This window comes from Macaca fascicularis, chromosome 1 (assembly GCF_037993035.2).
Source record: "Macaca fascicularis isolate 582-1 chromosome 1, T2T-MFA8v1.1".
NCBI lineage: Eukaryota > Metazoa > Chordata > Mammalia > Primates > Cercopithecidae > Macaca > Macaca fascicularis.
Genome location: NC_088375.1, coordinates 194,157,978 through 194,179,873, shown reverse-complemented (window position 1 = coordinate 194,179,873; position 21,896 = coordinate 194,157,978). Strand labels below are relative to the sequence as shown.

At 41.8% G+C, this 21,896-nt stretch overlaps 1 protein-coding gene across 50 annotated transcripts in view; it reads left to right on the top strand.

The window, feature by feature from the left end:
* The window catches only part of NFYC (nuclear transcription factor Y subunit gamma), an 80,726-nt gene that overhangs the window by 23,475 nt on the left and 35,355 nt on the right, over window positions 1-21,896 (top strand). For 12 of the 50 annotated variants that reach the window (XM_074010909.1, XM_074010892.1, XM_074010876.1 and 9 more), the window contains exon 2: window positions 8,057-8,154. The exons of 26 other annotated variants lie outside the window; for them this stretch is intronic. The gene's annotated coding sequence lies outside the window, so the exon portion shown is untranslated. Of the gene's footprint in view, window positions 1-598; window positions 691-8,056; window positions 8,155-15,574; window positions 15,714-21,896 lie in introns of all 50 variants that reach the window. 12 more of the 50 variants (XM_074010911.1, XM_074010897.1, XM_045373484.3 and 9 more) reach the window with 4 other exon arrangements.

The window sequence follows — 21,896 nt, the reverse complement described above, 5'->3', positions numbered from 1 at the left end:
GCACAATGGCTCACGCCTATAATCCCAGCACTTTGGGAGGCCAAGGCAGGCAGATCATGAGGTCAGGAGATCAAGACCATACTGGCTAACACGGTGAAATCGTATCTCTACTAAAAATACAAAAAATTAGCCGGGCGTGGTGGCGGGCTCCTGTAGTCCCAGCTACTCGGGAGGCTGAGGCAGGAGAATGGCGTGAACCCAGGAGGTGGAGCTTGCAGTGAGCCGAGATGGCGCCACTGCACTCCAGCCTGGGCAACAAAGTGAAACTCCGTCTCAAAAAAAAAAAAAAATTTTGACTGGGTGTGGTGGATCATGCCTGTAATCCCAGCACTTTGGGAGGCCAAGGCGGGTGGATCACTTGAGGTCAGGAGTTTGAGACCAGCCTGGACAACATGGTGAAACCCAGCCCTTACTAAAATAACACCAAAATTATCCGGGCCTAGTCCCATCTTCTCAGGAGGGTGAGGCACAAGAATTGCTTGAACCGGGAGGTTGCAGTGAGCCATGATAGTGCCACTGCACTCCAGCCTGGGCAACAGAGTGAGACTCTGTCTCAAGAAAAACAGACAGACAAAAACCAATTTTTTTTTTTTTGTAGAGATGGAGTCTCATTATTTTCCCTGGCTGGTCTCGAACTCCTGGCCTCAAAGGATCCTTCTACCTTAGCCTCAAAAGCACTGGCATTTACAGGTGTGAGCGTCTGTGCCTGGCTAGTTTTCTTTTTAATCTGTTCTTTCTGCTACCTCAATATTGGGGCTCAACTCTTTATAACGTGGTCAGATTCTATTTGTGTTATCACTCTTATCTTCTTGTCTCTCCCTTTGGGATCCCAAAGTCAGACCCCGCTATTCAGTAATTGATCAAAAGTTTTTCTCTACTTACAGTATTTATTCTAAATTAAATTACAGTCTAGAACCTGTGGTGAAAATGGGCAATCAAAGGATAAGGAATGAAGTTAAATTCCAGTATAGAGGAAGAACTAAAGAAAAAGATAGTAAATGTTTAACTTTAAAATGGCATAACATTGTGACCTTGTGTTCCTTAGTTCAAAGAAAGAAGACTAAAATAACCACAGCAAATAGCAGCGCGAATTCACTTGGTTATCCTTTCTTCTTGGAAGTACTACGGTTTTGGTCTGTTTCCATAGTTTCAATTACATAGAAAACTAAAGGGAAGACCTGCTTGATTGAAAGTATCCAGATAAAATGAAATTGTCTTCTGTTTATCTAAGCTATATAGTTCTTACCTTCAAGGAAATGCTAAAGTTGGATGCTTTTTACACTTCCTTTCACCAATTCACCATGCATGCGTGTCTTTTTTGTGGAGAGTTTAAAAAGGTATACAAATAAAATTTTACTCTGAGACTGATGATGTTTATCAAGTATTAGAAACTGATACGGAAAGAACAAGCAAAATACACAATTCAGAAGAGGGGAGACCTTGGCTTAGTTGAAGGGAAACTATTTAACTGGATGTGGACTCAGGGAGGTAGGGACAAGGGCATTCCAGGCGTTGGGAGCAACAAGAGTAAGATCATGATTCAAAAAGTACATCTTGGGTTAAAGAGAGCAGTAAATGGCCAACTGCTTAGAGCATAAAGAGATGAGTTAAGGACAGGAAGGAGTGGTAAAAGAAAGACGTATGGAGAAGTAAGTTGGGTCAGATGTTGAAGGGCCTTGTTTGACAGGCTAAGAAATTTGAACAGTCTCTGCTTGACATTGGTGACCATTGGAAATCTGGAGTAGTAGAGTGATGTGGCGTTATGAGAGCTGCGCTTTTATAAGATTTATTACACATCTTAGGTTCACAACCTTTATAGGATTATTAAGTTTAAAATAGGTTGTAACATAAAGGGCTTAGAATTGTACCTGGCACACAGTAACTCCTAATGAGCATTGGCTATCATCATTTTTATTACATAGAGGCGATGAAGGTCTGAACAGAGATAGTGGTAGTATGAAGAAAGTTCAGGAGATGGACACTGCTGGACCCTGCTACTATAGAATTTAGCAGCTGATTAGAATTGAACAACAGAGGAGAAAAAGTGCAAAATGATACTGAGGTTTCAAGTCTGGGTGACTGGAGGATAGAAACAGAAACTCAGGAAGAGCAAGTTTGGGGGGAAAAGAAGATAGATTTGATTTGGGGCATGTGGAATTTCACTTCTGGGTAGCTTTCTGGTTGTAGATGTCCAAGTTGTAGATGTCCAGCTTTCCGGTTGTAGATGTTCAGTGTATGCAGAAGTGAATGAAGCTTTGGAGAAATATCAAAATTGGTAATGTATATTTGGAATTTAGGCTCATAAAGATTGTAACTGAACCTAAGGGACAAACAGGAGAGAATCAAGAAAGAGAATTGACAGAAGACTAGTGCTACATGTCAAAGATGGAAGCACAAAAAAGGTCTGACTCTAAAGTTGAGAAATCCAGAAATGAGCATGGTAGAGTTCTCTAGGTCAGTGTTCTCTAAGCTTTTTTTGGTTGTACACTCCTGTTGTCTGAGTGTGCAGTTCCCATGTATGAATTAATATTCTTTACTCCAAAAAGTTACTTGCTCAGTTTTTTAGTATTAGTTTAGTAAAAATAGAGAATATCTGTAACTCCCCTTAATCCAGGCGTATACAACAAGGTAAAGATTTTGTTGTTAGCCTACATCTTCCTTGCAGTACTTGGAGCACCATATGTAATACATGGTCTTGTGACAAGTTCAACTAAATGAGGGCATCAGTATCAGCTCATAGGTTAAATATTCGAGAAGCTAATATTAACACTTTCTGTGTGTGCCTTGATAAGTAAAAGACTAGAAATACTGCCTTAGAATCTGGTGACTTTCACTTGCTTTAAAGATGTACAAATATTTCCTTGAGATTAGTACATATACCACATCTCCATTCGGTACAAAGACTACATTTTATTTTCTGAGTTGCATTGGGCTTAATCTTACTGGTTTTAGCTTTGTAAAATCTCAAATGGCAGCATCCTGCATGAAGCTGACCAAAAATACATATGTAGAAATTTGGCAGCATTTGCTGAGCAAGTAATTTATAGCCCACATGATCATTATAGCACCAATGAGCAGCACACAAAATTAATTACCAGGAATGGGACTAGCCTCATCTGTAGGATTTAGCAGAATTTTTAATATAAGGCACCTATATTTAGTTTCTAGGCTGCGTATGTTGTAATTATCCTTAATCTAAAATAAAGGCAATAAGAAACTTTTCACTAGAGAAATAGTGGTAAATTTCCAGCCATTTTACCTCATTTTTTATAATCTGAACTCCATGATTATTTTCCTCTTGGAAATTCATTGTCCAGATGCCCATGAAGCTCCCCTTAAAGGTGGTTAAGCAATGTAATAGTATGCGGTGTTTATATGAAGCATAGTACTTTATAGTTAGTGAAGTGATTTCATACTCATTCTCTTGTTTGGTATTTACCTAATGTAAGTAGGATAGATGATTATCATCCCCCATTTTGAGGGTGACAAAATGGAAGACAGAGCCTAATGACAGAGGCTTTTGCTGTTTATACTGCACTTTCTTTTTTTTTTTTTTTTTGAGATGGAGTCTCGCTGTGTCTCCCAGGCTGGAGTGCAGTGGCGTGATCTGGGCTCACTGCAAGCTCCGCCTCCCGGGTTCATGCCATTCTCCCGCCTCAGCCTCCCAAGTAGCTGGGACTACAGGCGCCCGCCACCACGCCTGCACTTTCTTACTGTATATGAAAAAGAGTCTATAGCTGTGTCCATCTTAGGGGACTAATTTTTCCTCCTACCTTCCCTTTTTCTATACTTGCTTCTCCCTTGAAAAGCACAGAACTTTCCCAGAGTTCTCATCGACTCTCATATTATAGACTACTTACCAGGCTAATCATAAAGGGAGCAAACATACAGTCAAATTGAATTACCTTTAAAGTGTTTGTCAAAATAGGTGAACACAGTCACTTTTTGGAACAAAGCGTAGTACAAGTAGATAGATACAATTGAGCACTACTAGTGTTTTTGGGAAATCGTCTTTAATGAATCCTAAATTCACTAAGGTTAGATAAGTAGTTGAAGAATTTTTTTCCAAATAGATATGTGGTTAGAATTGTATTAGGTGTTCTGTGGTGTTCCTTAGCTATGCAAGTACACACTTTGTGGTATGTATTGAGGCAGCTCCCAAATTTGGGTTCTCATCTTGAGCCACAGAGATCAATATTTTTAGATGAATCATTGTGTTCTTTTTTTTCTTTTTGAGACGGAGTCTCTCGCTCTGTCGCCTGGCTGGAGTGCGGTGGCGCGATCTTGGCTCACTGCAACCTCGGCCTCCCGGGTTCAAGCTATTCTTCTGTCGCAGCCTCCTGAGTAGCTGGGACTACAGGTGCCCACCACCATGCCCAGCTAATTTTTGTATTTACTAGAAAATGGAGTTTCACCATATTGGACAGATAGTCTTGATCTTATGACCTCGTGATCTGCCCGCCTTGGCCTCCCAAAGTGCTGGGATTACAGGGGTGAACCACCGCGCCTGGCCCGTGGTGTTGTTTTTGCTTTAAATTTCCTAGCTATGATTTATAATCCTTGCTTACCCCTAGTGAGGTGGAACAAAGGAATTCTGATTTCTTGGAGGAATGGCTGAATAAGATAACTTTATCACCATGTTCACAATGTAGCGATAGCTATAATTTTGAAACACTGCATAGAATTTAGCCAGGTGATTCCTCATATAAGTGGGTAGCTATGAAAACATCTCCAGTAAAGGGGGCTGGGCTAAGGCTCTTCTTCTGAATTATAGTGAAAGAATAGAGTGACTTCCCATCACCAGGCCCCCAGAAAGTGAACTTGATCCTTTCTATCTCCACTCTTGTTTGGTAACTAGATGGCCTAGTCCCACTCCTCTGATGCAACTGCAGTTTAACAAGCTTGAAAACCTTAAGCTTTCTTGTTTAAGCTTTCTACTTTGAAATGTGTAAGAATCTGGTATCTTGATTTTTTTTGGAGTACTTTTTTCAGGAGAGTGATCAGGAAAACTAAAGGTAAAAAGGCCTGGTGGATTTGTGTTCCAGGCTGAGAAAAGCTGTAGGTTCTTAAGTTTTGAGTTTTCTATTGTTATCAATTCTAAAGTAGAAGGAGATGATTTAATGAAAGAGCACAGAATTGAGAATCAGAAGACATGGATTTTAATTTCAGCTGTGGCATATACTTATCCTGGTGACTTCTGCCAAGTTCCTCAGTCTACCTGAATAAAGTATCTTTATTTGTCAGATGGGAATATTTGAACCTGTGTTGCTTATCTTACGTGTTTATGGTGAAAAACACATAAAATAATGTGAAACTACTTTAAAAAGTATAAAGTATGTACAAATGTAAGAGATTAGCATAACTATCTCAGTCACTTTGCACTCTTTGAAGTGATCTTTATGTTCTCAGTTCCTGACAGCTGTATACATGAAGGTAAGAGATTTAGGATTTGGTTGGCTTGGAAGATTTGTCTCGTTTCATGTCCTTTTCCTTTCTTTCTTCTCCTCTTTTAAACATTTAAATCAATGATAAAAGACACTAAGCAGAGGGAATAATTCACAGTGTGTCTGAATGAGCAGAATCCAGACAGCCAAATCAATACAGCCAAGCTCATATTGACATTCTTATAACGCCCTCTAGGTTTTTAATTGACAATTTTCTGCCTTCTCCTGTCCCCCCACCCCCCTGGTTTTCAGATGTATTAACTCACCAGCACAATCTTCTGTTTTTCAGTGGAGCTTATGATTAGATAATTGTCTACATTTGTGCTACATTTTCCAAAGTAGAACAAGTTTTTCTCCATCCCCACTCTTGTGGCTCTTCCATTGGATTACTGCACAAAGGTTACTGCACAACTGAGCATAGGTACTTAAGGAATTTTCCCATTTGCCAGTTTAAAAGAAAAGCACCTAGAATGAGGCCAAGGATACTTGGGGTCTTAAAATAGTTCTTGTCCGTGCATGGTGGCTCACGTCTGTAATTCCAGCAGTTTGGCAGGCCAACGTGAGAGGATCACTTGAGGCCAGGAGTTTGAGACCAGCCTGGGCAAGATAGCAAGACCCTGTCTTTACAGAAAATTTTAAAAATTAGCCAGGTATGGTGGCAAGCACCTGTAGTCCCTGCTACTCAGGAGGCTGAGCAGGGGAGGATCGCTTGAACCCAGGAGGTTGAGGCTTCAGTGAACCATGATCATGCCACTGCACTCCAGCCTGGGCAACAGAGCAAGACACTGTTAAAAAAAATTTTTTTTAAAGTTCTTGAGGAACCTGTGTTTTTCATTCAGTAAATGTGGATTGAATCCCCACTATGTGCAAGGCACGTTTGCATTGAGGATGTGTCAGAAACAAAATGATTATGTAAGACAAACTGGGGAAAAAATAGGAACATGAAAATTTTAAGCTTAAAAAATAATATGCCCCTTAAAAAAGAATATGTTACACAAGTCTGAAGCAAGTGAATATGCTAATTAGAGAAATAGATTTGATTGTGTGCCGGGAATGGTTTCTTGGGGAGAAAAAAAAATAGTCATCACTGATGAGTGAATGTGTAGACAGTATTGAATTTCTTTACAGTTGTACTGTAAAGGCAAGCTTCTTATCAGTGCTGTTGCAGAAGAGCCTTAAACATTGGTTTCAATCCATGAAATAGTCTGAGAAATTCCGGTTTTCCAGAACATGTTTCCTTCATGTTCACTTCAGGATATTGGATATAGAGGGAAGTGGGTGGAGCTCTCTTTAGAGCTCCAAACAGAATCTTTTGCTTGGACGATGGGGCCAGGTTGAGTGGGGAGCTGCCTGGACTCCAGGTTCCCTCTACCCTCTAACATAAACAAGATTCCTTTCACAAGACAAAACAGGCACATACTCCTAGCTTGTGGAATTCTGAGGTATCCAAGGAGATGGTGGTGGTTGTGGGGCTTTTTTGTTTTTTTTTGAGATAGGGTCTCACTCTGTTGCCCAGGCTGAAGTGCAGTGGTGCGATCATGGCTCATTGCAGTCTCCCAGCTCCTCGGGTCAAGTGATCCTCTTGCCCCAGCCTCCTGAGTAGCAGGAGCTACAGATGTGTGCCACCACACAGACTAATTTTTGTTTTTGTTTTTGTTTTTTCTTTTTTGTAGAGTCAAGGTCTTGCTATGTTTCCCGGGCTGATCTTGAACTCCTGGGCTCAAGCGATCCTCCTGCTTCGACCTCCAAAGTGCTGAGATTACAGGCATGAGCCACCATTCCCAGCCCAAGGAGACATATTCTAAGAATTTAAGGCTGGGCGCGGTGGCTCATGCCTGTACTCCCAGCACTTTGGGAGGCCGAGGCGGACGGATCATGAGGTCAGGAGACCGAGACCATCCTGGCTAACACAGTAAAACCCTGTCTCTACTAAAAATACAAAAAAATTAGCCAGACGTGGTGGTGGGCGCCTGTGGTCCCATCTCCTCTGGAGGCTGAGGCAGGAGAATGGTGTGGACCCAGGAGGCGGAGCTTGCAGTGAGCCAAGATCGTGCTACTGCATTCCAGCCTGGGGAATGGAGGGAGACTCCATCTCAAAATAAGTAAATAATAAAAAATAAATAAGTAAAAATTAAAAAAATTTTTAATATGTTTTTGGATTAGTGTGGAGAGAAAACCTAGTATAGCTGTTGATCATTGACACTCCCAGGGATTTAAATTTGGCTCATTCCCATTTTCAGCTTGAGTTCTTTGCTTTTTTGGAACTAGTACATTTGTTCCAAATTTAATAGTTTAAAGGGCTTTAAAAATTATTTTGTGTTTATAGAAGAGATAGGAGAGCATCTTTCTCTATTTTAATATGTATTTCCATGCATCTGAAACTAGGCTTTTTAAAGAAATAGGTTAAAAACAAAGTAAGTAGTCTAAATTATAGAGAAAAAGAAGCTAGTTGGTCTTTAGTCTTGGTACCATATCTGGGACTCTTCAGACCAGTAGTTGGTGTCTTGTCCAGCTTCGAGCAGTCATGATGATATGATGCCATCTGGCATTTGTATGAATCTTGCTATTTTTTGAGGCCTTCTAACATGTGTTTTACCATTTGTGTGTTTCAGCTGCCCTGTGGGATATTGCTGTAGATGATAGAGAAGTTTCTAAGAAGTTAAGAAATTTGCTCAAGATCACAGTTCACCAGAGAGCTAAGAACCCCCAGGTCCAATACGTTTTATTTATTTATGTGTTTACCTTGTGCTTTAGTGCCCCCAACTGTTCACAGCTGAGTATTCAAAGGTGCTGCTAACCCGCCTAGAGACATGCAAAGGGGAAGGATAAAACAGAAAAGAAAAAAGAGTGACAGAGCTTAAATAGTGCAAAAAGTGGGAATGAGCAAGTTATAATAAATTAAGACAGAATTTTAGAGCTTTTGCATTTTGACTCTATCACTTATTGTATTGTGATCTTGAGCAAGTAACTTGATACCTAACCATCAACCTTATCTATAAAATTGGAATAATATTGATAAATGTATCACTGAGCTAAATAAGGCTCAATTGAGGATGATGTATGTGGCATTTTTTTATGAACTCCAAAGCCCGTAAGTTGGCATCTTCGAAACATTCTTCAGAATTACACTGCTTATCTCTGCTGGACACACAAACACAAGATACTGCCAGAAACTGGGCAAGAGGCTATTTGTGAATCTCAGAAAGGACCTAGTAAGAAAATGATGCTTTGTTTTAGAATACAACTTAACTTAGGCTACAGGCACTCTTTCTGTCTCTAGCTCATGTCACAATTCCTTTTTGGGATCGAGGCCTGAAAAACCAGTTACTCATCATTCTTCCTACAAGGATTTATTTACTCGTTAGGCTGGAGGGTCAGAGAGACTAACAGATTCTTCTATGCAGCAGAGCAGGTCTGGCCCAGGTTAGTTCTAATTGAGGATGAACAGGTGAGAGGGAGGCAGGGGAGCTAAATAACAGTTGTGTGATCTAGGACCAGCTTCTCAACCTCTGGTGTCAGTTTCCCCATCAGTAAATCAGGGATAAACAAAACACTTAACAATGCTTTAAAACAAGATCAGAATATTATCTGAAACTTTTTCTTTTTCTTTTTTTTTTTTTTGTTTTTTTGAGACAGGGTCTTGCTCTGCTGCTCAGGCTGGAGTGCGGCGGTGGCGCAATCATAGCTCTCTGCAGGCTTGACCTCCCAGGCTCAAGCAATCCTCCTACCTCAGCCTCCTGAGTAGCTGGGACTATAGGTGTGAGCCACCATACCTGGCTAATTTTTTATTTTTTATTTTCTGTTGAGATGGGGGTCTCACTATGTTGCCCAGGCTGATCTCAAACTCCTGGGTTCAAGTGATCCTCCCGCCTTGGCCTCCCAGAGTGCTGGGATTAGAGGCATGAGCTACCACATGTGGCTGAACCTTTTTCCTTAAAGGTCCAGATATTTTAAGCTCTGCAGCTGTATGATTTTTGTTGTAACTCTTCAACTCTACTGTTTAGCATGAGAGCAGCCATAGACAATATAAACTAATTAGGGGCTGGGCATGGTGGCTCACGCCTGTAATCCCAGCATTTTGGGAGGCCGAGGTGGGCAGATCACTTAAGGTCAGGAATTGAAGACCAGCCTGGTCAACATGGTGAAACCTGTCTCTTCAGAAATACAAAAATTAACTGGGTGTGATGGCAGGTGCCTGTAATTCCAGCTGCTTAGGAGGCTGAGGTGAGAGAATCGCTTGAACCCAGGAGGTGGAGGTTGCAGTGAGCCAAGATCGTGCTGTTATACTCCAGCCTGTATGACAGACCGAGGCTTCATCTAAAAATAAATAAATACATAAATAATTAGGGTTGATGCCTTCCAGTGAAACTGTTTCTAAAAACAGGCTGTAGGCCAGATGTGGCCTGTGAGCTATAGTTTTTAGACCCTTCCTTGCTTTAGAATACTTCACTAAATACTTGATCTTTTTTCTCCATCATACAAAATACTGCTTTTGTTTTATTGGTGTCATATATGCAGAGATGGTTTAAGTTTGAGCATTCAAAGGATGAGGAAGAATGTGTGTGAAGTAAGATGTTATGTATCATTTTCTGTTCCACAGAAATAAGTTTTCAAATGTTCTGTTCACGCCTTCCCATCACTTTCATTGTTTATACCAGTTGCTGTGCCTTCATTTTTTTTCTAGTTATAGTACAACTATATTATGATCTGGCTCCTGTTTCAAAGATTATATTATACTAGATACTAAATAGAAAAATAGTTTTGTTTTTGAAGGAAAAGTGGCTCTTCTGCCAGTTTGAAAATGTGTCCTTGTGAACAGATCTTTAGGGAGAGCAGTGTGCAGCCACTTCCAAGCCTAAGTCTTTTAGGAAGCATGGTTTTCCAGTAGGCACTTTGAAAAGCGGCTTCTTCTTAAGACAGATGTACCCTCAAACGTCAAACTTGCCATTAATCAGAGTTGGGGAAGTAGAGCTATGTTATTCATTCTTGTATTATAGTAGTGAAGACTATTCAGTAGCCTGCCAGTAAATATGACCAGCTGGTACCCAGCTATGTGTGTAAGTAATAAGGTTTCAGGCACTAAGCGTAGTCCTTTCTTGCATGACTATATAAAAACTTTAGATGAGTTTAAACAGAGACTATTGAACCTTCTGTTCTCTCTAGTCACTTTGCCTTCCCTTGTATTCATTCATTTATTGCATCTTCAAGTAGTGAAGTGTAGGACTTCCCTACCAAACCACCAGACCCCTTTGGAATGTGTTCAGTATGCATCATTGCTGGAGTGGCTTAGTAGAGTGACTGACCCAGGGCCACCAGCTAGTAGGCAGCAAGCGGCCAGTACACAAACATAGGTCTTTTAATTTTCAGACCAGTTCTTCTTGTGAAATTTTCAATTTTAGATTGGTTTTTATTTTGGAGAGTATAAGCTTTCTTAAGGCTAGAAATGCTTTTTAGCTATTGTGATTGATAATGGCATAAGTCCTAAGGTCCATCTGTGTAAACATAAAAACCAAATTGTCTGTTAGTAAATAAATCCTACCCCCGTGTCCCTCATCCATCCATTTATTTTTATTAATATTCTTCCTTTCTCTGTATCTCTCATCATCATTTAAAATACAACATCTTACAAACCTTAGCTCATTTAAATGAAGAAACCTAGAACTAACCTCAACAAATACCTGAGCAGTACTGGAACATAAAATGCTTGTGATAGTGCTGCCACTAGAGCAAAATACAATAAAACTAACATCATAATAAAGAGAGTCACACAAATTTGTTGGTTTCCCAGTGCAAATAGAAGTTATGTTTGTGCTATAGTGTAGTCTATTAAATGTGCAACAGCATTATGTCTAAAAAATGTACATATCTTAATTTTAAAATATCTTATTGGTAAAAATGCTAATTACCATCTGAACTTTCAGCAAGTCATAAGCTTTTGCTGCTTGAGGGTCTTGACTTGATGATGATGGCTGCTGACTGATTAGGGTGGTAGTTGCCGAAGATTGGGGTGGCTTTGGCAATTTCTGTGTGTGTGTTTTTCTGTTTTGTTTTTGAGATGAGTTTTACTCCTGTTGCCCAGGCTGGAGTGCAGTGGCGTGATCTCAGCTCACTGCAACCTATGCCTCCTGGGCTCAAGCAGTTCTCCTGCCTCAGCTTCCCGAGTAGCTGGGATTGCAGCCCCCTGCAACCCTCCCTCCCCGGTCCCCCACACCCAGCTAATTTTTGTATTTTTAGTAGAGACGGGTTTCACCATGTTGGCCAGGCTGGTCTTGAACTCCTGACGTCAAGTAATCCACCCACCTCGGTCTCCCAAAGTGCTGGGATTACAGTCTCCCAAAGTGCTGGGATTACAGGCGTGAGCCACCGCATCTGGCCTGTTTTTTTTTTCTTTTGGGAGAGAGTCTCACTCTGTCACCCAGGCTGGAGTACAGTGTCATGATCTCGGCTGATTGCAACCTCTGCCTCCCAGGTTCAAGCCATCCTCCTACCTCACCCTCCCAAGTAGCTGGGACTGCAGACACATGCCACCACACCCAGCTAATTTTTGTCTATATTTTTTTATATAGACAGGGTCTGCTGTGTTGCCCAGACTGATCTTGAGGTCTCAAACTCCTGGGCTCAAGTGATCCTCTCGCCCTGGACTCCCCAAGTGCTGAGATTACTGGCGTGAGCCACTGGGCCTGGCTGGCAATTTCTTAAAATAAGGCAGCAGTGGAGTTTGTTGCTTCACTTGACTCTTCCTTTCCTGAAAGATTTCTCTGTAGCATGCTTTTCTGTTTGATAGCGTTTTACCTAGAGTAGAGCTTCTTTCAGAATTGGAGTTCGTTCTCTCAAGTCCTGCCACTATTTTGTGAACTAAGTTTACATAATATTCTAATGTTCATAGCATTTTCACTGGAGGTAGGTTCCATTTCAAGAAATCACATTCTTTGCCTTCTATAAGAAGCAACTCTTCATCTGTTAAAGTTTTACATGAAATTGCAGCAATCCAGTCACATCTCAGGCTCCACTTCTAATTACAGTTCTCTTGCTGTTTCTACCACATCAACAGTTACTTCTTTCACTGAAGCCTCGAACCCCTCAAAATCATTCAGGAGGATTGGAATCAACTTTAGACTCCTGTTAATGTTTATATTTTGACCTCCTCCCACGAATTTTGAATTTTTTTTTTTTTTTTTTTTTTGAGACAGAGTCTTACTCTGTTGCCCAGGCTGGAGTACAGTAGCACGATCTTGGTTCATTGCAGCCCTGACCTCCCAGGCTCAAGTGATCCTCCTACCTCAGCCTCCCGAGTAGCTGGGACTATAAGCATGTGCCACCACACCCAGCTAATTTTTGTATTTTTTGTAGAGACAGCCCAGGCTGGTTTTGAACTCCTGAGCTAAAGCAGTACTCCCACCTTGGCCTCCCAAAGTTCTGGGATTACAGGTGTGAGGCACTGTGCCTGGCCATGAATATTCTTTTTTTTTTTGAGACGAAGTCTTGCTCTGTCACCCAGGCTGGAGTGCAGTGGCGTGATCTCGGCTCACTGCAACCTCCACCTCCTGGGTTCAAGCGATTCTCCTGCCTCAGCCTTCCTAGTAGCTGGGATTACAGGCCACACCACCATGCCCAGCTAAGTTTTGTATTTTTTTAGTAGACAGGGTTTCACCATGTTGACCCAGCTGGTCTCGAACTCATGACCTTGTGATCTGCCCGCCCCGGCCTCCCAAAGTGCTGGGATTACAGGCATGAGCCACTGTGCCCGGCCTGCCATGAATATTCTTAATGGCATTTAAAATGGTGAATCCTGTCTAGAAGGTTTTCAGTTTACTCAGATCTGTCTGAGGAATCCCAGTCTATGGCAGTTGTATCCTTCTGAAGTGTTTTTATTTTTGAGACAGTCTCACTCTGTCACCTAGGCTGGAGTGCAGTGGCGTGATCTCGGCTCACTGCAACCTCATGCTTTGGCCTCTAGAATAGCTGGGACTACAGGCGTGCACCACCAAGCCCGGCTAATTTTTGTGTTTTTAGTAGAGATGGGGTTTCATCATGTTGGCCAGGATGGTCTCAAACTACTCACCTCGGGTGATCCTTCTACCTTGGCCTCCCAAAGTGCTGGGATTATAGGCATGAGCCACTGCGCCCAGCCATGTATTTCTTCAATAATAAGACTTGAATGTTGAAATTACTCTTTGATCCATGGGCTGCAGAATGGATATTGTGTTAGTAGGTATTAAAATACTAATCTCGGCCGGGCGTGATGGCTCACGCCTGTAATCCCAGCACTTTGGGAGGCCGAGACGGGAGGCTTACTTGAAGTCAGGAGTTTGAGACCAGTGTGGCCAACATGGCAAAACCCCATCTTTACTAAAATTAGAAAAATTAGCTGGGTGTGGTGGCGCATGCCTGCCATCCCAGCTACTCGGGAGGCTGAGGCATGAGAATCGCTTGAACCCAGAAGGCGGAGTTTGCAGTTACCTGAGATGGCACCACTGCACTCCAGCCTGGGCGACAGAGCGAGACTGTCACAAAACAAAACTCTGATGGAGTTATACAAGGAGATTAATGTTATTTGTTTTTTGAGATGGAGTCTCACTCTGCTACCCAGGCTGGAGTTCAGTGGTACCATCTTGGCTCACTGCAACCTCTGCCTCCTGAGTTTAAGCTATTCTTCTATCTCAGCCTCCTGAGTAGCTGGGGTTACAGGTACCCACCATCATGCCCAGCTAATTTTTGTATTTTTAGTAGAGACTGGTTTCACCATGTTGGCCAAGCTGGTCTAGAACTCCTGACCTCAGGTTATCCGCCCACCTCGGCCTCCCAAAGTGCTGGGATTACAGACGTGAGCCACTGTGCCCAGCCTCCATCAGAGTTTTTGGATGACCAGGTAGGTATATTGTTAGTGAGCAGTAATATTTTGAAAGGAATCTTTTTTTTCTGAGCAGTAGGTCTCAACAGTGAACTTAAAATAGTGAACCATGCTGTAAACATGTGCTATCATCCAAGCTTTGTTCCATTTATAGAGCAGAGGCAGAGTAGATTTAGTATAATTCTTAAGGGCCCTAGAATTTTTGGAATGGTAAATGAGCATCGGCTTCAACAGGCATTGACTTCTCCTCTAGCTATGAAAGTCCTTGATGGCATCTTCTTCCAGTAAAAGTCCATTTTGTCTACACTGAAATTCTATTGTTTAATGTAGCCAGTTGCATCAGTTACCCTAGGCAGATCTTCGGGATAACTTGCTGCAGCTTCTTCGTTAGCACTTGCTGTTTCACCTTATACTTTTATGTTACGGAAATGGCTTCTTTGCTTAAACCTCATGAACCAACTTTTCTTTTGCAGCTTCCTCACCTCTCTCAGCCTTCATAGAATTGAGGAGAGTTAGGGCATTGCTCCGCATTAGGCTTTGGCTTACAGGAATATTGTGGTTGGTTTGATCTTCTGTCTAGACCACTGACACTTTCTTCATATCAGCAGTAAAGCTGTTTGCTTTCTTATTTGTGTGTTCACTGGAGGAGCACTTTTAATTTCCTTCAAGAACTTTTTCTTTGCATTCACAGCTTGGGTAAGTGTTGGGTGCAAGAGGCCTAGCTCTTGGTCCATCTCAGCTCTTTTTTGTTGTTGTTGTTTTGAAACGGAGTCTTGCTCTATTGCCCAGGCTGGAGTGCAGTGGTGCAATCTCAGCTCACTGCAACCTTCGCCTCCTGGGTTCAAGAGATTCTCCTGCTTCAGCTTCCCGAGTAGCTGGGATTACAGGTGCCCACCACCACGCCTGGCTACTATTTGTATTTTTGGTAGAGATGGGGTTTCACCATGTTGGTCAGGGTGGTCTCGAACTCCTGACCTCAGGTGATCCACCCTCCTCGGCCCCCAAAGTGCTGGTATTACAGGCATGAGCCACTGTGCCTGGCCCCATATCAGGTTTTGATGTGCTTTCCTTACTAAGCTTAATCATTTCTAACTTTTGATTGATTGATTTAGAGACAGAATTTTGCTCTGTCACCCAGGCTGGAGTGTGGTGGCACGATCATAGCTCGCTGCTGCCCAAGGGATCCTCCCACCTCAGCCTTCTGAGTAGCTAGGACCACAGGTGTGTGCCACCAGGACTGACTAATTTTTCTTTTTCTTTTCTTTTTTTTTTTTTGTAGAGATGGTGGGTGTCTCTCTGTGTTGCCAAGCTGGTTTCGAACTCCTGGACTCATGCAGTCAGCCCTTCTTGGTGCCCCAAAGTTCTGGGATTACAGGCGTGAGCCACCGCACCTGGCCTTTAGTTTTTAAGTGAGAGATGTGAGACTCTTCTTTTACTTGAATGCTTAGAGGCCATTGTAGGGTTATTAAGTGGCCTAATTTCAATTGCTGTGTCTCAGGTAATAGGGAGGCCCGAGGAGAGGGAGAGAGACAGGGGAAAGGCCAGTTGGTAGAGCAGTACCTGTGAAGCACAGTAAAGTGAAATGCAATAAAATGAGGTATAGTTGTAAAAATGATGTCATCTCGTGACAGAGGAAGATATGATCAAAATGCAGGTCACAAAAGTGAGTGAAGAAGGTATATGCCTTGGTCATAGAGAGATACTTGTTGACATGTTAAGTTGGAGATGCACAGGAATGGTTGGGAACTCAACCCAAAAAGCCTAAGGGCTGCAAGTTGGATTGGGGAACATTAAAGGGGAATGACAATACCAACATTATATTTGTTTCTCAGTCAGTACTGGGCTAAGATATATTTGTTTGCATTTGACAGTGAGAGCATTATTTTTAGGTAAAATGTGTCTTCCCAGGGTGGTTCAACTAGTGCATTGGGTCTTCAGATAATGTTATTTGATTATAGTATTGATGAAGAAAAAAGAAATCAGTTCCTGGCCAGAGTCACTCTCTGTGTGGAGTTTGAGCATTGTCCCCACGTCTGTTTGGTTTTTTTCCCCAGTACTCTGCTTTCTTCCCACATCCTGAATATGTGCATGTTAGGTTAATTGGCACATCTAAATAGTCTCAGCCTGAGTGAGTGTGTGCCCTGTGATTGAATTGTCCAGGGTTGGTTCCTACCTTGTGCCCTGAACTGTTGTGATAGGCTTCAATCTTCTGCAACCCTCAACTGGAATAATTAGAAAAATAATCATCTTACTTTTTTTTTTTTTTTTTTGAGACAGAGTCTCGCTCTGTCTCCCAGGCTGGAGTGCAGTGGCATGATCTTGGTTCTCTGCAACCTCCGCCTCCTGGGTTCAAGTGATTCTCATGCCTTAGCCTCCCGAGTAGCTGGGATTACAGGCACCTGCCACCATGCCTGGCTAATTTTTATATTTTTAGTAGAGATGGGGTTTCACCATGTTGGCCAGGCTGGTCTTGAACTCCTGACCTCAGGTGATCCTCCTGCCTTGGCCTCCCAAAGTACTGGGATTACAGGTGTGAGCCACTGCACCTGGCCTTTCTTTTTCCTTTTTTTGGGGGGTTGGGGGAGACGGAGTCTTGCTCTGACGCCAGGCTCTAGTGCAGTGGTGGCGCAACCTCGGCTCACTGTAACCTCCACCTCCCAGATTCAAGCGATTCCCCTGCCTCAGCCTCCTGAGTAGCTGGGACTACAGGCGCGCACCACCACACCTGGCTAATTTTTTATATTTTTAGTGGAGACGGGGTTTCACCATGTTGGCCAGGATGGTCTCAATCTCCTGACCTCGTGATCTGCCCACCTCGACCTCCCAAAGTGCTGAGTTTACAGGCGTGAGCCACTGTGCCTGGCCCTGGCCTTTGTTTTTCTTAATCTTTATTAAATGTATGTATAGCTCATAGTTATTTCAGTGTTTAATATTAGAAGTGTCTTGATCTTTATTTAGAAGTTTGGTGATGTTTTTGTGACCAGGAATATGGCATAGGAACTAACTCTTATTTATATCAATTAGACTTTGGTAAAAAAGTTGGTTTTGTTCTGTGTTTGGCTTAAGTTGCAGTTTCCAAGAGCCTATCGAAGACATTAAGGAGGACTTACTCTGCTTTTGGAAGCAGCGTTGGTCAAGAATTGGGTTTCATTTTAGGGGAGCTTCCTGTGGTCTTTTTCCCTTGAACAGTTGTGATGTTAGGTTTTTAAATATTATCTCCCAACAACATCTGTTTGGTTTTAGTTACCTCAAAGAGCTGTATTGTGGGTTTAGGCGTACTATGAAAGAGTTTAGTATAGAGAATGAAGTGCACGCCAGGGAATAGAGAGCTGAACTAAAGTCTAAAGGTCCTGAGTTTCAGAAACCAGGTCATATTGCAATAAACCTTAGATTTCTTTTTATTTATGAGGTTGATAATTTTGATACATCCTGTTGTTCCATGCCTAGGCATATCACTAAGGGAAGATTTGGCAGGCATGGTACCTGGTTGAGAGCAAGAGCTTGAAAGATTTCCAAGACAGCTTTAAAAGAGGAACACTCTGATTTTGGAATGTTTTGAAAACTTCCGAGGTTTCATTTTTTCTTTAGGAATGACAACGAGTAACTGGATATAAGAGTAACACCTAGATTGCCCACTCATTAGTGGTCTGATTAAATCATCTCACTTCTGCATGATTTTCCCCTTATCTTCTTGCTAATGGATGGACAGGCAGAGATATTTATCCTCCTCCTACTTACCCATTGTCATTAATATTTCAGACTTTGCTAATCTATCCTGGTCACTTTTCTGAAGTGGTTCTGACTTTCAAAAGATTTACACTTGGGAATAGTATGCACCCACATTTCCAGCCTTTAAGTCCGCCTTGCAGCTTCCAGGACTGTCTTAGATGTTTGTGTGTGTGTGTCCTTTCTGTCCTCCCCTTTTATTTTAAATCTACTTTAGTAAGTCAGTTTCAGGTAGATTTCTGATTGCAGTCTTGCTTTAAAGTCCTGGAGCTCATTTATCATTTAGTCTAAGCTTCTGGAATAGCTTGTATAACCATTTCCTTTGGTTAGGCAATTCCAATAAGTATTTCAGGACGAAGCTTTCCAAGATGCCTTTTTTTTTTTTTTTTCCTGAAAGGCCATAGCCAGCATCAGTCTTGTCCCTCCTCTTAGGGGTAATTAGTTATCAGACTGTGTGCTAGATATTGGGAGGGATCCAGAGAGATGAATCATATGCAGATCCTACTCTCAAGGAGCTTGTATAGCAGGAGGGGAAATAAGACATACACATTGATGTGTACATCATACAAGGTATCAAATACAATGAATGATTGTACAAGGTAATGTGGTGAGGACAGAAAAAGAGGTGCAGATCGGGGCTCCTTAAGGCTCCCAAGGGAGGGAGCAGTTCCAGAAAGCAATAGAGAATACTTCGTGGAGAGATAGCAATTGAGTTGAGTGCTTGTAGTCCCAGCTACTTGGGAGGCTGAGGTAGGAGGATTGCTTGAGCCCAGGAGGTGGAGGCTACAGTGAGCCAAGATGATGTCACTGCACTTCAGCTTGGGTAACAGAGCGAAACCCTGGCTCCGAAAAAAAAAAGAGAGAGAGAGAGAAAGAGAGAGTAGTTTAACATAGAATGAAGAGGATCCTGGAATGAGTCTCTTCTTTCTTTTATTTTTTATTATTGTAATTTTTGGGGGGCAGGGTCTCCCTCTGTTGCCCAGGCTGGAGTGCAGTGGTGTGATCATAGCTCACTGCAGCCTCAAACTCCTGGATTCAGGAGATGCTTCTGCCTCAGCCTCCTGAGTAGCTAAGACTTACAGGTATGTGCCACAATGCCTATTTAAAAAAAAATTTTTTTTTTTACTCTTCTTTTTGAGATGGAGTCTTGCTCTGTCGCCCAGGCTGTTGGGCGGTAGCATTATCTTGGCTCACTGCAACCTCTACTTCCCAGGTTCAAGTGATCCTGTTGCCTCAGCCACCCAAGTAGCTGGGATTATAAGCATGTGCCACCACGCCCGGATAATTTATTTTGTATTTTTAGTAGAAACAGGGTTTCACTATATTAGCCAGGCTGGTCTTGAACTCCTGACCTCAAGTGATCCTCCACCGTAGCCTCCCAAAGTGCTGGGATTACAGGCATGAGCCACAGCCCCTGGCTTAAAAAAAAAACACAAAAAACCTTTTTTTAAAGACAGAGTCTCACTGTGTTACCCAGGCTAGTCTCAAACTACTGGCCTGAAGTGGTTCTCCTGTCTCAGCCTCTGGAGTTGTTGGGATTATAGATGTAAGCCACAGCACCCAGCCTCCTCTTACTTTTAAATACTTTCTTTCCCTTATTATCCTAGAAGATGAACCCATGGGCTTGTAGATGTTGTAAATGGACGACTTCTGTAGCAAAATCAGTTTATTTGCAATTAATGCATTAAGATAAGAGGTGGTGATTAAGGTTGCTTTATTTATTTATTTATCTATCTATCTATCTATTTATTTATTTATTTATTTTTGAGACAGAGTCTCGCTCTGTCACCCAGGCTGGAGTGCAGTGGTGTGACCTTGGCTGACTGCAACCTCCACCTCCTTGGTTCCTGAGTAGCTGGGACTGCAGGCATGTGCCACCACAGCCAGCTAATTTTTGTATTTTTAGTAGAGACAGAGTTTCACCATGTTGGCCAGACTGGTCTCGAACTCTTGACCTCAGGTGATCCACCAGCCTTGGCCTCCCAAAGTGCTGGGATTACAGGCGTGAACCACTATGCCTGGCCTGCTTTATATATATAATTTTAATTGTTGGGTGTTTTTAAAGCTCCATGCAAAGAATGGATCTGCTTTATGGAAAGCCTTTTGACTAAAAGTACTCACTTTTTCCAGGAATTTACATTAACAATTTATGTTCTTCTAAGAGACATTACTAATAATATCTGCAAAGGTGTTAGAAAACATGCTCCAAACCTTTTTCTCTTTTTTCCTTGTGAGAAGATCTTATGTCCTTCAAAGGAAGATTACCTTTGTCTTTTGAAGTCAGGAATTTATAAAAAGAGTTTGCTGGATGGAAAAACCATAAAGGCTGTAACTCTAAAACCTAATGTAAAGAAGAACAGTTAGAGCTGTCCAAAGATGGGAAAGAATGTCTTACCACTAAGCCAGTTTCCCGGAACTCGAGTAGGGGGCCCTCAAATGTAAGGCAATTGACCACTTAAGATAGAATCACCTGGGGTTGGGCAGAGGTTGAAGAAAAGCTGCGAGCATCTTATAAACAGGTGGGCCTGAGGGTCTCCTTATGTCTTTTTTTTTTCAGTCCTAAACTTCTGTGATGCAGTAAAATGTAAAGGATATTATTGACTTGTATTTTTTGCATTTACCTATTTGGGATTTCCTAATGTAGATAGGCTTCTCAATTTTAAAACTTAACCTTTAATACATTTTCAGTTCCAAAAAAATTTGATAACTTCTGTTTTGTACCTAACTTCCACTACCACAGCATGTGGCTCTGAGCCAGCCACAGATTCATGATCTGTTGACTAAACAGATGTTTGGAGGCTGATCATGCCTGCACATCCGTAGTTGGGACAGTTCAAAATTTAAAAACAGACTGCACAGATGGTTCTAGACGTGCTTTTTGAATTGTGTACCTTTGTAATGTTTTGGAGGGATATCAGAGGACAGCCAGAATTTGTTACCAGACTTTTAAATTGTACAGATCTTTGTACTCCAGCTAAACCTACTCATCCATTAGCAAGTATACAGAGATATCATCCTGGCAATTGCGCATCTTTCTCCTTTGACCTTAGCAGTTTGCATGGCAGATTGTGCCAAGATGAGGCCTGTCCAGGGACCCATGCAATAAAAGGTTAGATTCTTTTAAAGTTTTTTGATAATTGTTTTTATTTCCAGAAAGATATTTTTGTTTGCCCCATTTAAAAAGGTTAAATTGAGTCACTCTCTTCACTTTCATGAGTACCTTATAGGAAACTATTAATAATGATTAATAACTAAACTACTTTAGATTACCTTAATTTGTTGTTGTTGTTGTTCTTAGTGTATCTAAGAGAGTAGCATATAGGCCATGTGTATGTGGTGATAAATGAAAATGCAGGGGTCTTACTTGGTTATTTAGGACTTAAGATTTTATCTAGTCATTTTCAACTGTGATCGAACACTTCCCTTTAACTCCCTTCAGAAACTCCAAGATCATATTGTATCCCAGGTACAAGAATTTCTGTTCAGCTGTTTGTAGGCCTCCACCACAAGAAATTGGCTCCAAACCTATTCCCATTACATCATCACCCACTAATGTCATTACACCAGAATGAAATCTGTTGTGAAGCTTGTATTTTTGTTTTCCTTCCCTTTCCCCTCATTATTTCCTTTAGAAGGGAAAGGGAAGAAAAAAAAAGAAAAAAAATCAGAGACCTGTAAACATTTAACAGTGAATTGGATATCCCCACAGGCTAAACCTAGAGTTGTCAGCTTTCATTCCATTCTGCTGTGATAGGGTGTTCTGCTCAGTGTGTATCCACATGGAGCCTGGAAAGTAACAAGTCTAGTCATGTGACAACTGGCTTTGGTGCTTGCTTTCAGCCCCTCAGAATTAGTTCCTAATGACTCACATAGTT